The 13,308-nt window shown below is 48.8% G+C and overlaps 1 long non-coding RNA gene across 2 annotated transcripts; it reads right to left on the bottom strand.

Moving 5' to 3' along the window:
• Positions 1–369: 369 nt before the first annotated feature.
• On the bottom strand, positions 370–3,698 carry LOC135914656 (uncharacterized). Of its 2 annotated transcripts, XR_010568368.2 has the most exons (5): positions 3,593–3,698; positions 3,220–3,471; positions 2,426–2,460; positions 1,549–1,623; positions 370–1,480 (listed from the first exon to the last, which is right to left on the bottom strand). It is a non-coding gene; the product is annotated as an uncharacterized lncRNA (long non-coding RNA). The 2 variants fall into 2 exon arrangements; XR_010568367.2 differs by lacking the exon at positions 2,426–2,460.
• Positions 3,699–13,308: the final 9,610 nt, after the last annotated feature.

Genomic DNA, 13,308 nt, shown 5'->3' with positions numbered 1-13,308 from the left:
CAGCGGTCACGCGCCTGTTGCAGGAGTGTCACTCGACGAGGTTACCTTGAAGCTGTGGTCAGATTCCTCGTTGGCGTTCCGTAATTCTGTTCGCACGGACGCGGTATGCTACAAAATCCGCCTACGCGATCTATCGTCGCGACGATAGATCGCGTTTTTTTATTATTATAAGTACTGATCCAGCTGTAAGGCGCATGTAACCGACAAACGGAAGTCTCAGGAGAGCACCTGAGATTATAATAAAGCAGGCGGCGCAGGAACTCCAGGGCACCCAAGAGAGAAGTGGGGGGATCAAAGCTCGAAGCAGAACGGTACGTAGGTTGGGGCCGCCGAGTCAGGTGTGTGCCAGGGGAGGCGCTGGCCAGGGAGTGTTCGCCCGGACAGCTCCCCTGGCACGCGCAGCAGTGCCTCGCAAGGTCGAGATACTTTAAAGGCACCTGCGCCCATGATCTTTCTTTTGCCTCGGTGCAGTGAACACGATTAACGAGAATAATATGGAGGGCATCCGGTGCAGTCGCGAATGCGTCATGGCATGTAGCTCGGGTCGCCTGGCGTGTGTAGTAGTATCAGAGTTGGTTCTATGAACTTTATGCATAATACGCTTTGTTACGGTACCTTAACGGAATGGGTCTAGAGGACGGTGTTGGTACATTTTTTCGTACCGTCCTAATCCTATACCCCCCACTACAAACACACACACACATATCCCCCCTTTTTTTATGTATACATACAATTCCTTGCCATGACAGATCATAGCCTCCTTTATTTTTGAGAAATAGAGGAGGCTATGGACGGATTGACCAGTTCAAGTTGTCAACTTGTCAGTAACTGTCATAGGAATCACTGTAATAAACACAATTCCACAATCGGATTGCTTACTTTCATTTTTTGTTGTGACACTGAGGACTACATAGAACTTTATTTTGCATATGTGAGAGAAGTATGTGGATATCATGAGCTTTAGCCAATGTGCGATACACAGACAAAGCAGCTGCTACAACATGAACTGCATTGAGGGCCACACAACACATACGTAAGTAAAGGTGCAAAATATAGGGGGAAGCTTCAAAATATGCTCTGTAGCACTGCAAAGTATAACATATATTGTATGTGTACAATAAATGTTCAAAAAAACAATGCATCATTGTCCCATTTGCCTTCAAGTTTATTATGAGCATATGTACAACAGGAATCTACTGACACACCCGCAGTCAAGGTGGCTGTTCGAGGTGTGCTGGCTGCCTCGGTGTAAGTAAAAAAAATTGGGTGAATGTCGACACCAGTGCCACTGCTTCTTGCCTCTGACCTGTATGTGCCTCCGCGACATCTTTGTGCACAAGTGTGCTAGCGTGGCGAGGCATAGGAGTCATCCGAGAGAAAGAGTATTGTCACATTGCCTGTCGCTTTCCCTCAAATGTTTCCTTGGTGACTAGGGTGACACACCCGCAGTCAAGGTGGCTGTTTGGGGTGTGCTGGCTGCCTAAACGAAAGAAGAATAAAGAAATTAGATGAATGTCGAAACCAGTGCTATTGCTTCTTGCCTCTTACCTGCATTTGCCTCCACGGCCTCTTGGCTTGCGGAGTCTGTATGAGGGAGCTGCTGTGGCTAGGCGTAGGCATTGTCTAAGCAAAAAGAAAAGACCATTCGAATGGGGAATTATGGAAATAAATGCAGTTATGTCTGCTTCTTGCACTCCTCTTGCCTAAAAGTTTTCAAACATAGTGTCCAGTACACACCAGCACTTTGACTGCTTCTTGCTTTTTACCTGCAGGTGTTGCTGCGAGATCCTTAGTATGGCTGCGTGCAGCATTGTAACACTTAGTGGAGGCATTTGAAGTGGTAGCCAAAAATATAAAGAACCATCCTTGTCTGCATGAATGCTTTCAATTTCTAAATGCAGTGGCAACTATCACTATTAGTGCAAGGCCCCCCACATCTATGCGGCAAGTGCCATAGCTCGAAACTGAATTTTTCCTTTAGTGTTTCACAAGGCATCTGATATGTCCACATTAGATGTAATGTGTTTGTTTTTATTTATCCCAGTGTGGAGAGAGCATCATTAAATTGTTTTTTATTTTTGCGTGTCTTGTTTTTTGGTCTATTTCTGAATTTATCAAGCAGCAGCCTCATGATGCTAAAGTGACTTATGTAATGGCAATGAGCTTTTGTTTTGCAGAAAAACAACGCATTTCCTGACCCATAGTTTGACATCCCCTCTCTCGCATAATTTTGCAGAGTATTCTACCTATATTGACTTGCTTGACCTCCACTGAACAGTCTTGCATTTTCAAATACGACTCTTTCCTTAAAATTATTCGACACTTCTCATAATTTCTGTACCTTGGGCTTCTGATACTCTGCATTCGCCATTTTTGCTTGTTTCTGACTAGAAATGTCTTCTTTAATTTAGAGCTTAAATTTTACCTTTGGAACACACGGGAGGGCTTGCCATTGCATATCTGCATAAAATTTGGGAAACATGTTTCATTAAACATTTGCAAAATCCAATTGAAGATTGATGAATGCAGCTTGCAGTGTGATATGACTGAATGAGCCATAAAAGTAACTCATCTCACTTGGTAAATTAAAGCATGTACAAGATACGTTACACTAACGTGGTGGGTTCTCTTGCTTATACAGCAAAATAATCGGTGCGCGATAAAAAATTACTTTTGCATACCCCTTGTACACACTGATTTAAGGATAATGAGCTGGAGCTGTCCACATGATCTACTTATTTTACCTGCGAGTATGATCAACAAAAATGTGTCCCAGCTGCTCAGTGGTATTTGAGATTATGTCAGTATTGCATATGTGCCTGTTGTCTATAATAATTTAATTTTGAAAATGCTCGCAGGGATCTGATGTGCATACCTGCAGTTTATGGATACATGTAAAAGACTCAGCATCAAGTGAAAGTGAACGGTCCCACAGGCCCGGAGTCGATCATGCAAATAGATTCGCTGCACAAATTTGTGACCAGAAAAGATATTCCACATGAAATGGCATGCAAGGAAGTGTTGAAAATATTGCACAGTTAACAAAATGCCTACGCTATTAATATGTGGGTTGATGCACTCGTTATGCAAAACGGAGGTGAGGCGTGCAGACAAGACACAAGAGTAGAGTGTTTAGTAAACAACACGAGCGCCGCCCACTTCTCTACTCTTGTGTCCAGTCTGCACGCTTCACATTTGTTTTGCATAATGAATCCTTACCAACTAGCTCAGCTTTCTGTCGTTCTAAGTTTCGATGCAAGAGCTCGATTTCGTCCGCATTAGGCACTCGCCTCTTGATTACTTCGTGGCACAGAAATACTCGGCATCAGGCTGTTTTTCTGCTGTGGCCTTTGTAGAAGCATGACTGTTCAAAGTGCGACAATTAAACAGATTCTTTGAGTTGCTTGTGGCTTCGCCAGTACAATTCCGGTGCGCTGGTCCGCCTGCAGCAATTTCCTACTGAAGGGAAACCTGCAAATAAAAAAACCGCTCCGCATGTAGAAAAGTGACGCTTCTCAAACGATTTTGATGCACCACAAGAGCTGCCTACTCGCGTGATATTCTCAACAAGGAGATACATTCGTTTACTTACATGTGAAGGTATATGCCAGAGCACTTCGGGGCTTCGGTGGCACATAAGGCACGAGTGTGCCATCCGATGTCGACGCGCGATCGCAGATCGCATGTCAAACCTAAACGAAACTACTACGCATTCAAAAAACAGATTCGAAACCGAAATTCGCGTCATCCTTTATTGCATGAATGCGTACATCGTGATTCACATAAGTCACGGACTTAGCGATCACTTTCTATAAACTTAATATTAAGCCACCACCTTCATAAAGCCATCAAATATGCGTTTTAAATGACAAAGCATAAGGTGACCTGTACTTGTTTTCAGCTCTTTCAATAGTAATTGCGCTGGCCACATTGACCAGTAGCAACAGGGCGGCGCCCTAGAGGTTCCCACTTTTCCGGCCCAGCTTTTCCTCTAGAGTTGTTCTACTAACTCTATGGTTCAGTGTGCTCCAACTCACGGTTAGGAAGAACAAACCAAACCAAAATGCTCTAAAAATACTATATATGAGTGTTATCAATTATTCAATAAAGTATTTTTGCCACTTGATATGCGCGAACTACACACACTCGACAACAGCGACGTGTAGCGACTAGCGACGCAAACGTTGCCGTAGTTTCGCTACTCAACAACTTAAAAACTAAACATACATGTAAGGCAATGTATAAACAATTGTTTTAATCTATAAACACACATAAAAGAAATTATAGCGCTTTTAAATGGTTTTAATGTTGTTTAACTTTTTGTGACATGAAAACGAAAATAAAGATACGCAACGCCACACAATTTGGCGAGAAACGCCGGAACCACTCAACGGCCTTTCAAAAGTGCCGTGTAGCAGCGCGACAACTCCTTTGAGTCGATAGAGTTCTGGCACGGAGGAAGGAAACTAAGGAGAGGCCCTGACGTCACTCTTTGTGAAGCAAAAGTGAAGCCGGAAGTTGGCATTGCTCATGGCGATGCTCCGCCTTTTGTGCCACCCTCCTCTCTTGTTTACATCTTTCGCGAAACCACGCCGCGCTGCGCGTGGTTCCGCGCGCGGAGCGCGCGCGCTCACGCAACATCCGGCAGAGCACGGTGCAGGTAACACAGCGCAACAAGACACGGTGACTAACGCAAACCCGCCCACACAGCGCCTTTGCCACGGCACGAAACCTACCAGAGCAACACGTGTGAGCGCTCGAACAACGCCGCCATTGTGGCCCAAAAGGCGTGGCCATGCAGCAAAAAAATAAGAAAGCAACAAAAAAAAATGAGAACCTATACGTCATTTCCGCCACACTTTTCTCCTAGCGCGCGCAGGGGGTAGGGCCTCTCCTTAGTTTCCTTCCTACGTGAGTTCTGGCGTTTCGAAGGCCGTCGACTGGAAGGCCTTCCAAATGTGCCCGTGTGACACGGGTATAAGGATAGCATGACGGTGCTCCGTCTTGCTGCACGACGCGGAACAAGAGATTGGTACACCATTTAGCCCGGTCTCGCACCCTTCGTGAGGGTGACTAGGCGTGACTCCGCTTTGACGCTTTGGCAGCCAAGGTATAACTACACGTCTTTGTGCGTACCTCTCGTAACCCTACGCACGCGCGGATCGCGCATGCGCACTGTGACATACCGTGACACACGATACCGTGACAGCACGGCGGTGGCGGCGCGAACGCGCTTGCGGTGTCCTAAGTGCTACAGCAATAAAGTGGCTTTTGTAAATAGTTAATTTCTTGCAACAAAAAGAAAATGAAGTATGTTACACTGTATAGGTGCGAAAGCAGCTGAAAGTTCGAACGCGCATTTTGCTAACGTGGGCACGAAAATAAATGCGGTAAACGCACTGCCACCCAAACCCATGCAGCAGCCGCGAGAAAGCACTTCACGTGTATAAATTTAAGGCCGACGAAGAACATAGTGAATGCGGTTAAGGTGCAAGCCATCTATACTTGTACTGGAGCGAGCATAAGGCAATCGCCAATGCGGTCCAATAAATAAAAGGCTGTAAAATAGTGCACTAGCAAAAGCGGTAACAGTAGGACCGTATCAAGAGCGGTAGTTAGCATAACTATTTTATCGTTCGAGAGAACAAAGCTTTTTTCTTTTTGAATAAACAAGAGTGACTAGAACTCTTTAAAAAACATTTCAAACAAAACATGATTAGAACCGTTTTCTTTATTTTGCCAGCTAATGTCGTTAAGAGCCAGTTTTTCCACTTGGTCCTTGAGCTTCGCACAGAATGCCTGACGTAGCTCCCTCAGTAAGGGTGCTGCCTGGCCTGCGCTCACGGTTTCAAGTTCCAGCACGGCCCGGCCTGTACAGTGTTTTAAGGCTAAACCCCATGAGCGCGATTTTGTGCGCGACAGCGACGAGCGGCGGCTTCGAGCGACGGATCGGGCCGTCACGTGAACAGATCACACGGTCTTGTCGCGCGATCGCTCGGTTCTGCAAATCTAGAATTCGTCGCTCGTCGCCCAGAAGTGCTACGAGTGACTAGCCAATAGCGCGAAGCCGGAACTGGATGTACATAACTCAAGTACTTCCGATTGTCGCACGGAACGAGCAAACGATTGAATTTTTATAGGTGCAAGGATAAGAACCTACTGCAAGACTTTCAGAAATATTTTATGCTGCTTTTTACAGTAAAACACATCAACTTAAGTTAATAAAGCACGTGTCACGCTAGTTTCGGCGCTTATATTGCTGCCCTCACACCGGCAACACTGGGGAAACGTCGCTCGAAGTCATCGCTCGCATGGGGTACGACTTGTAGGCGATGAGCGAACGCGAGAGACCGACCCATTGAGCGGTAGGTTACCGTCACTTGCGCTAGACGCTTGGCCCATGCATAAATTTACCAACGGACAAAGGGGCCCGTGCTCTGACCCTGACCTGGCTCTTAACCTATATGAAACATCCACGCTGCCGGGAGAGAGACGTCTATAATGTCCACAATGTTTATTTCTTGGCAGGCTCACAGGCGCGAGCAGGTCATGACACAAGCCTGCCCACCTATGGAGCGCACCAACTGGTTATTTCTTGTCAGGCTAGAAGCAGGGATCCTTTTTCAGGATGGAGTCTTCTTTCATCAACATAGGCAGTGGTAGCCACGTGGTATGTTCGTGATGCTCGTCCACTTGCAACCATTGTAGGCTGACTGGCCTTGCGGTTGCATATATGCTGTTAGTGATCTCTGGCTGAATGCAACAATATTTTCGTTCGTAACATATCTTTCTCATTGACAGTTCACTTTAGCTACAAAAATATGTCCAACACGACGATTGCTTGCATACCAGCTGTTACGAACTGCACCACTGTAAGAACTGTGTTGTGAATACCGGTCATATTCTTAGGTGCTCTAATACATACTTGTGCCTCCTAATTACTCTGACTTGTGACAGGTTATGTGGTAGGGGTGGTAAAGTAGCTTTATTTACAAACAAAGGCATTGATTTTATAGTGCTACCGAGTCTTCCTAACACTGACTGTGCTTATTAAAATCGGCTCCTGCTCAACCCTCAGCCTGGTCCGAATTCATGTAGATATTTTCATGTTACACGTTCCTATAGCGGGGTGTGCGCCGCAGCGTTCACATTGTGACGCTGCATCTTGCCCTGCTCTCGCGATTTACCTAAACAATCTCACGCCCTTTTGCCTTCATTTAAGATCCCTTCGACTGTTCGTTTCAGAGAGCCCCTGCATCGCTACAGTGTCGTGAAAAGCAGCACTCGTGTATGTCGAGGGTATGTGCGCCCTAAGTGCATGGGACAGTCTAGCTTCATTATACACAACGGAGCCGATTAAGCCCTTAATTAAGCTTTGTTGGTGGCTTTAGTCTTCGGTATGCGAATGGTCTTGCGTACCTGGCCTCAACTGCAACGGAGGTGCCACGAGTGCAAAGCAATGGTTTTGCTCTTGTTATTATTATTATCATCATCATTATTGTAGCAGTAGTTGTTTTGTGCGTTTATTTATTTTGAAAGCAATTCAGAAGCGTCGTGTTGGCGAAATACCCACTTGAGTCGAAACGGCGAACATGGCCACGTGAGAAGCCGCGCCTTCCCAAGCGAATTATGTTTGCTCGATGCAGCAAACAGAGGGAAACATGCCTGGCACGTTAGATCTGTATGTCCGTATGTGCCTTGCCGTTTCCGAAATATCAGTAAACCGGAGACGTCAACGGCAGTCACCACACTGGTAGCATCTTGTGGCGCTTCGATCAACAAGCGTGAGAAACGCCTCTTTTCATTTTAAATTTAAATTATGATACACGCTGCCATTTTTTAAGCAGACGTGCCACTCTACCTTAATAATTATGTTCCTGCCGACGCCTTTGTCAGCAACAAAGCAGCTCCCGTACGTTATTGCATGTGCGTTCTTGTTGAGCTCAACGTACCAAGATGGCGCCACAGAAATGCTGATCACCTCTACTTCTAAGCTATCTTACAAATTCTAAAACAGGCGGACGCCTTTATAACGAAGCGCTTGGAGCCTCCGAAATCATTCGTTATGCAGGTAACTTCGTTGTAAAGGTCGCGCACCGCACAGCTCGCTATAGAACACTGAAAGATTCCTTCGTTACAGAGGTCATTTCGTTGTAGGGGCAGGCGGTCAACTGTACTTATATGGACAGGTAAACTATTTACTGGACAAGCCGAAGTAATGGCTCATTAACCGCTAGACGAAAGGAAGACAACGGAGGAAAACAAAGTGGGCACACCGAGCGTTGGCCGATGTCTTTTTGAAGCGCCGCAGTTCATAATGGATCAACACCAACTAGCCCGACGTACGCTTCTCCAGGAAGTGATGCTTGTCGACATAGCCCTGTTGCTGGCTGCGAATTGGAATGAGTTCCATAAATTGAAATTTCCCGAAAGGTACGCTCATTTGTGGCACTCCACTCTACGACGCCTCGACACGATCCTTGGAGACAACGTTCTGGCGCTATATTCGCATCGGCATTAAATTAAGTCGAGTAGGCTTGTATGAACACGCACACTACAAATGTGCGGTATTAAAGAAGGACACAAGGTATCACAAGCTCCCTGTACGCAAGTGTTTCTTTTTGTTCTTTCGGCGTACCTAATAACCGGTTCAGAACAAAAGCGGCTTTACAGAAAACGAGGAGCAGGAGGAAAGAGGGAAGGAAAGCGGCCCGGCCCGGCTTCAAAATGAACTTGATTATACCGTACTTAAACGGCAAAACGTTGGCTTTCTTCACTCGCAAATCAATATCCCACAGAAGCAGGATATAGTCTTTACCAGGCGCGGCGACAGCACTATAATGGCCAGCGGCGTGGCACTCTGCTCGCCTTTAGAAAACCAATGACGGGACATCCCCGGCTTTTGCCATTTATACTACCTCGGGCGTCCTTCTCTTGCTGACAATGACCACAATGTCTCCCAACATCAAAAATACATTGTGACGTCAAGTTATCTGTTGGTGCAGTATGCACACAGTGTATTTACTGCACTATCTGTTTTACGTGAATTTATCCCCGTGAGAACCCCGGGCCATGCTAGAGGTATACTCAGGCTGGGTGAATCGTTAAACATTCCAATACAAGGCTTGACGGTAGGAGTTACGTCGACCAGAACGCAAGTGGTACTAACTCCGCATGTACACACGTGCGAACTACACGGTTCGACTACACAGAGACTAGGCACTAAAAATTTTCTGAAGCAGTTGGAAGAAGAAGAAGAGCCGAGCGGCGCAGACGTGCTTCGCATGGGCTCTGTCGACTTTCATTATTCTCTTAAGAAATTCACATCGGAGGACCGCAGTCTTTGTCTGACGACCTTCGTGAAGTCATCCGGAACCCCCTTGGGAAGTTTGAAGACCGTGAGTGCATATTATTTTGCGCTTTTGGACTTTGAAGTTCTCCGGGGTGGCGCTGCCGTGTTAAGCCTGACGCCGCCGTACGTAGCAGCGCGGAGGTAGGCGAGGCGCTCCGCCGCCTTTGCCGCCGCTCGCTTGCTACGATTACTCGGCACTCACTATGGCGCACATTGCTGGATCCCAGCCGGCCACTTCTATTTCTACCAGAGGGAGTGGAGATGGAGTTGTTGCTACAGCCCCACCTGCCCCCGGTGCTATTGTTCAAGCTGCCGCCGGGCCTTCGTCGCCAGAAACTACAGCCATGGACTTCCAAGACAATTCGGAAGATCGCCTCGACGACCCTGCCACTATGGAAGAGGACATTTCGCAAGGGACGCCATCGGAATGTCCTTATTCCAACTGGTCATTACACCTCAAGCGAAGAACGAAGAAGAAGCTCGCCAGAGGCGAGCAAGTGTGCGTGGCAGGCAGGGTGATCTCTCCGCTATCACCCTCCTCTGCCACTGCGTTATCATCATCATCCTACGCAGCTGCAGGCGCTGGGGCATCAAAGAAGCCTTCTTTTAAGAAGAGGCGACGACTCCCCCCACTTCCACGTAGCGACTTCAAAATCATCATTCGACCCAAGAAAGGCCTTCAGGTGAAGAGTTTCAGCAACCACCAAATATCAAAAGCCGTCTCGGCCGCCTGCGGAGGGAAAGTTGACGATTCGCATTTCATCGTGCGCTTGAGACCCGGTTCCAACATAATTATTGTTAGTACCCCAGATCAGGAGGTCGCGGATATTGCGCGCAAGATCACGCGGATTGTGCTGGGCGGCAACGTTTACGAGGTCAACTCTTACGTTGCGGCACCGGACGGAGTGGCCCGGGGCGTCATTCATGGAATCGACCCGGATACCCCGCCCGAGGAGCTTATGACTCACCTAAGGGTTAGGACCCAAGGCGTGGAAATCGTGCAGGCCCGCATGCTGGGAAAGACCAAGACAGCCTTGATCACGTTCAGCTCTGACGTAGTTCCACGATACGTCTACTACTACGGAGGGGAGACCGAGTGCCACACCTACAAGCCCACAAAACAAATCTGCTATGTGTGCCAGCGCATGGGACACCGATCGGACGTTTGTCCTACCCCGAACATCAAAATCTGTCTCGCTTGCGGGACGCACGACCCGACGGACAACCACGAGTGCTCGCTCAAGTGCGCCGTCTGCGGCGAAGCCCACGCCACGGGGTCTCGCGAGTGCAAGCAAAAGCTAAAAAACAAGAGCACTGCCACCAAGAAGCATCCTCCACCCGGAAGGAGGAAGGAAGACGACGACAATGATGGAGGAAGGCCAAGGCGAAGCCGCCTACGGTGGTTCAGCTCGGAATCCTCGGCGAGCCGCTCGAGGTCCCGGGCCCAGTCCAGGTCAATGTCCCGGTCCCGGTCCCGATCCCGGTCCCAGTCCAGGTCTAGGTCCCGTTTCCGCTCGGAGTGGCCCAGGCTAGGAGAGAAGCAAGGGCAGCGGCAGCCTTCTACCTCGACATCCACGTCTAAACAGAAGAACCAATCGGGCAAGAAGAACCAAGCCAACAACAACAAGGTGAGCCGGAATCAGTCTAGTACCTCCTCCGCTCAAGATACCAGTGAAAATAGTAAATGCTCCCCAGAATGTACGCGCATCAGGGAAGAAAATAAAAAACTCAAGGCTCAGGTTAACGACCTAAACCAACGCATGCAACGCTTAGAAGCGTTGTTAAGCAAAACCAGCAACAACACACAGGCAGGGTCGCAAAGCGGAACGATAGGCCACGAGCCCGCCATCTCCACTCCTGCCCCCTCAAGAACCACCACGCCCTCATCGCTCCCCGGTGCGGCCTCGGCAGCGGCAGTCCAGTCAAGTGTAGTCACCCTCGAAGGTATTTATGCTACGATACAACAGATGCTTTACCAGATGGGCGAATTAAACAATAAAGTCAAGGAGAACACACTAAGCCATGAAGACCTTGAAAGAAGAATACGCAAGGTTGAGTTTGGCTCGCGCAAGCGGGTCGACGACGAGATCAGCAACCCACGCATCAAGGCGTACAGGCGCATAAATAACACAAGTGACGTCAGGGACGCCGACAACTGCGACGGTGGTTGCATGAACGTCAGCAATGGCTAACACCACACGCAGCGCGCCCGAACACCTCGAGATCTGGCAGTGGAATTGTCGCTCTTTCAACAAGAAGGCAAGTTCACTCCAACTCTTCATCCAAAATCACCTATACCCCCCCGACGTCATCTGCCTTCAGGAGGTCGGGAACCAGCCGATCAGGCTGCGGGGTTACTACGTAATTAAACACGCGGAATCACCGAAAGTCGCGGTTTTAGTTCACAAAACGGTGACGGCCGTGGGACAACATTATCAACATCATGACATTAATCACGTGCTAGTGGAAGTCCTCCCGCAGAAGAGGGGTAGACGTAGCACTTTCATCCTGAATTTGTACAGTCCGCCGAGGGCTCAGACAGACGACTTCCGCAACATCATTTACGACAGCGTGAGAGCCGCTGGCTGCAACCAGCTGGTAGTTGTGGGAGACATGAACGCTAAACACACGACTTGGGGCTACCAACAAGACACGCAAAAGGGAAGGTCGCTCCTCGATGCGGTTGACCAAATGGGCCTCGAATTGATAACCAACCTCCTCCAACCAACCCGACTAGGCAACAGTGTAAGTCGAGACACGTTTCCGGACCTGTCATTTGTCAAAAACGTAAGGGAATACTCATGGGCGCACCTGGGCGAAACATTGGGCAGCGATCACTATATCCTCAGCATCTCGGTATCCACGCCGAAACTCAAGAGAACAATTGGCGAAATTAGGCTAACGGACTGGGAGGCATTCAGGCAGTACCCTTCGCCCGAAAACGGTATAACAGACATAGCGGAATGGATGCAGCACCTCCGGGACGCCCACATCCAAACCACTAAAACCATCCAGCGCACGGTCGAGACGCCCGAAGTCGACCGCCGGCTCTTACACCTGTGGGAAGCCCGTGAGGGCCTCCTCAAACGGTGGAAGCGACAGCGGTTCAACCGGAAGCTACGTCTTCGCATCGAGAGAATAACAGACGAGGCCAGAAATTACGCAAACGAGCTGACGCAGCAAAATTGGGTACAGTTTTGCACCTCGCTCAAGGGTACCCTGAGTACGGCGCAGACGTGGGCCATCCTACGCTGCCTGATCGAGCCCGACAAGGCGAAATCGACAACCAGTCGGACGCTTCTAGAAATCGCTCACAAGTTCCCCGGAAGCGACCAGGATTTGATTGACACCCTAAAAACCAGATACCTGGGTAGCGACCCCATACAACCCTGCCTCCTAAAATATGAGGGAGAACCAAGACCAGAACTGGACGCTCCCATCACGGAGGAAGAGGTGTATGCCGCGGCACGAGCCTCACAGCGCAACACAGCTCCCGGAGTTGACAAAATCACCAATGCCATGATTAGAAACCTGAGCCCGATGCACATCCAGGACTTGACCGAATACCTCAACGAGAAACTCTGGAGCAAGGGCCACGTACCAAACGAGTGGAAACACGCGGAAATCGTGACCATTCCCAAACCCGGCAAGAAGCCCGCGATCGACGCCCTGCGTCCCATCTCGCTGACTTCGTGCCTCGGCAAGCTGTACGAGAGGGTCATAGAAAGCCGCCTCCAACATTACATAGAGGACGGTGACCTCTTCCCGCACACCATGCTTGGCTTCAGGCCGGGACTTTCTGCTCAAGATGCATTCCTAATCCTAAGGGAAGAAGTTCTCAAGGGCATACCGAAGGGAGGAGAACACCTCCTGCTCGCACTCGACCTAAAAGGGGCCTTCGATAACATCTCCCACGAGGCCATTCTCAAGGGACTGAACGACATCAGCTGCGGGGA

This window comes from Dermacentor albipictus, chromosome 4 (assembly GCF_038994185.2).
Source record: "Dermacentor albipictus isolate Rhodes 1998 colony chromosome 4, USDA_Dalb.pri_finalv2, whole genome shotgun sequence".
Classification (NCBI taxonomy): Eukaryota; Metazoa; Arthropoda; class Arachnida; order Ixodida; family Ixodidae; genus Dermacentor; species Dermacentor albipictus.
The sequence above is the reverse complement of the archived record's forward strand: the minus strand, read 5'-3'. Positions and strand labels throughout refer to the sequence as shown.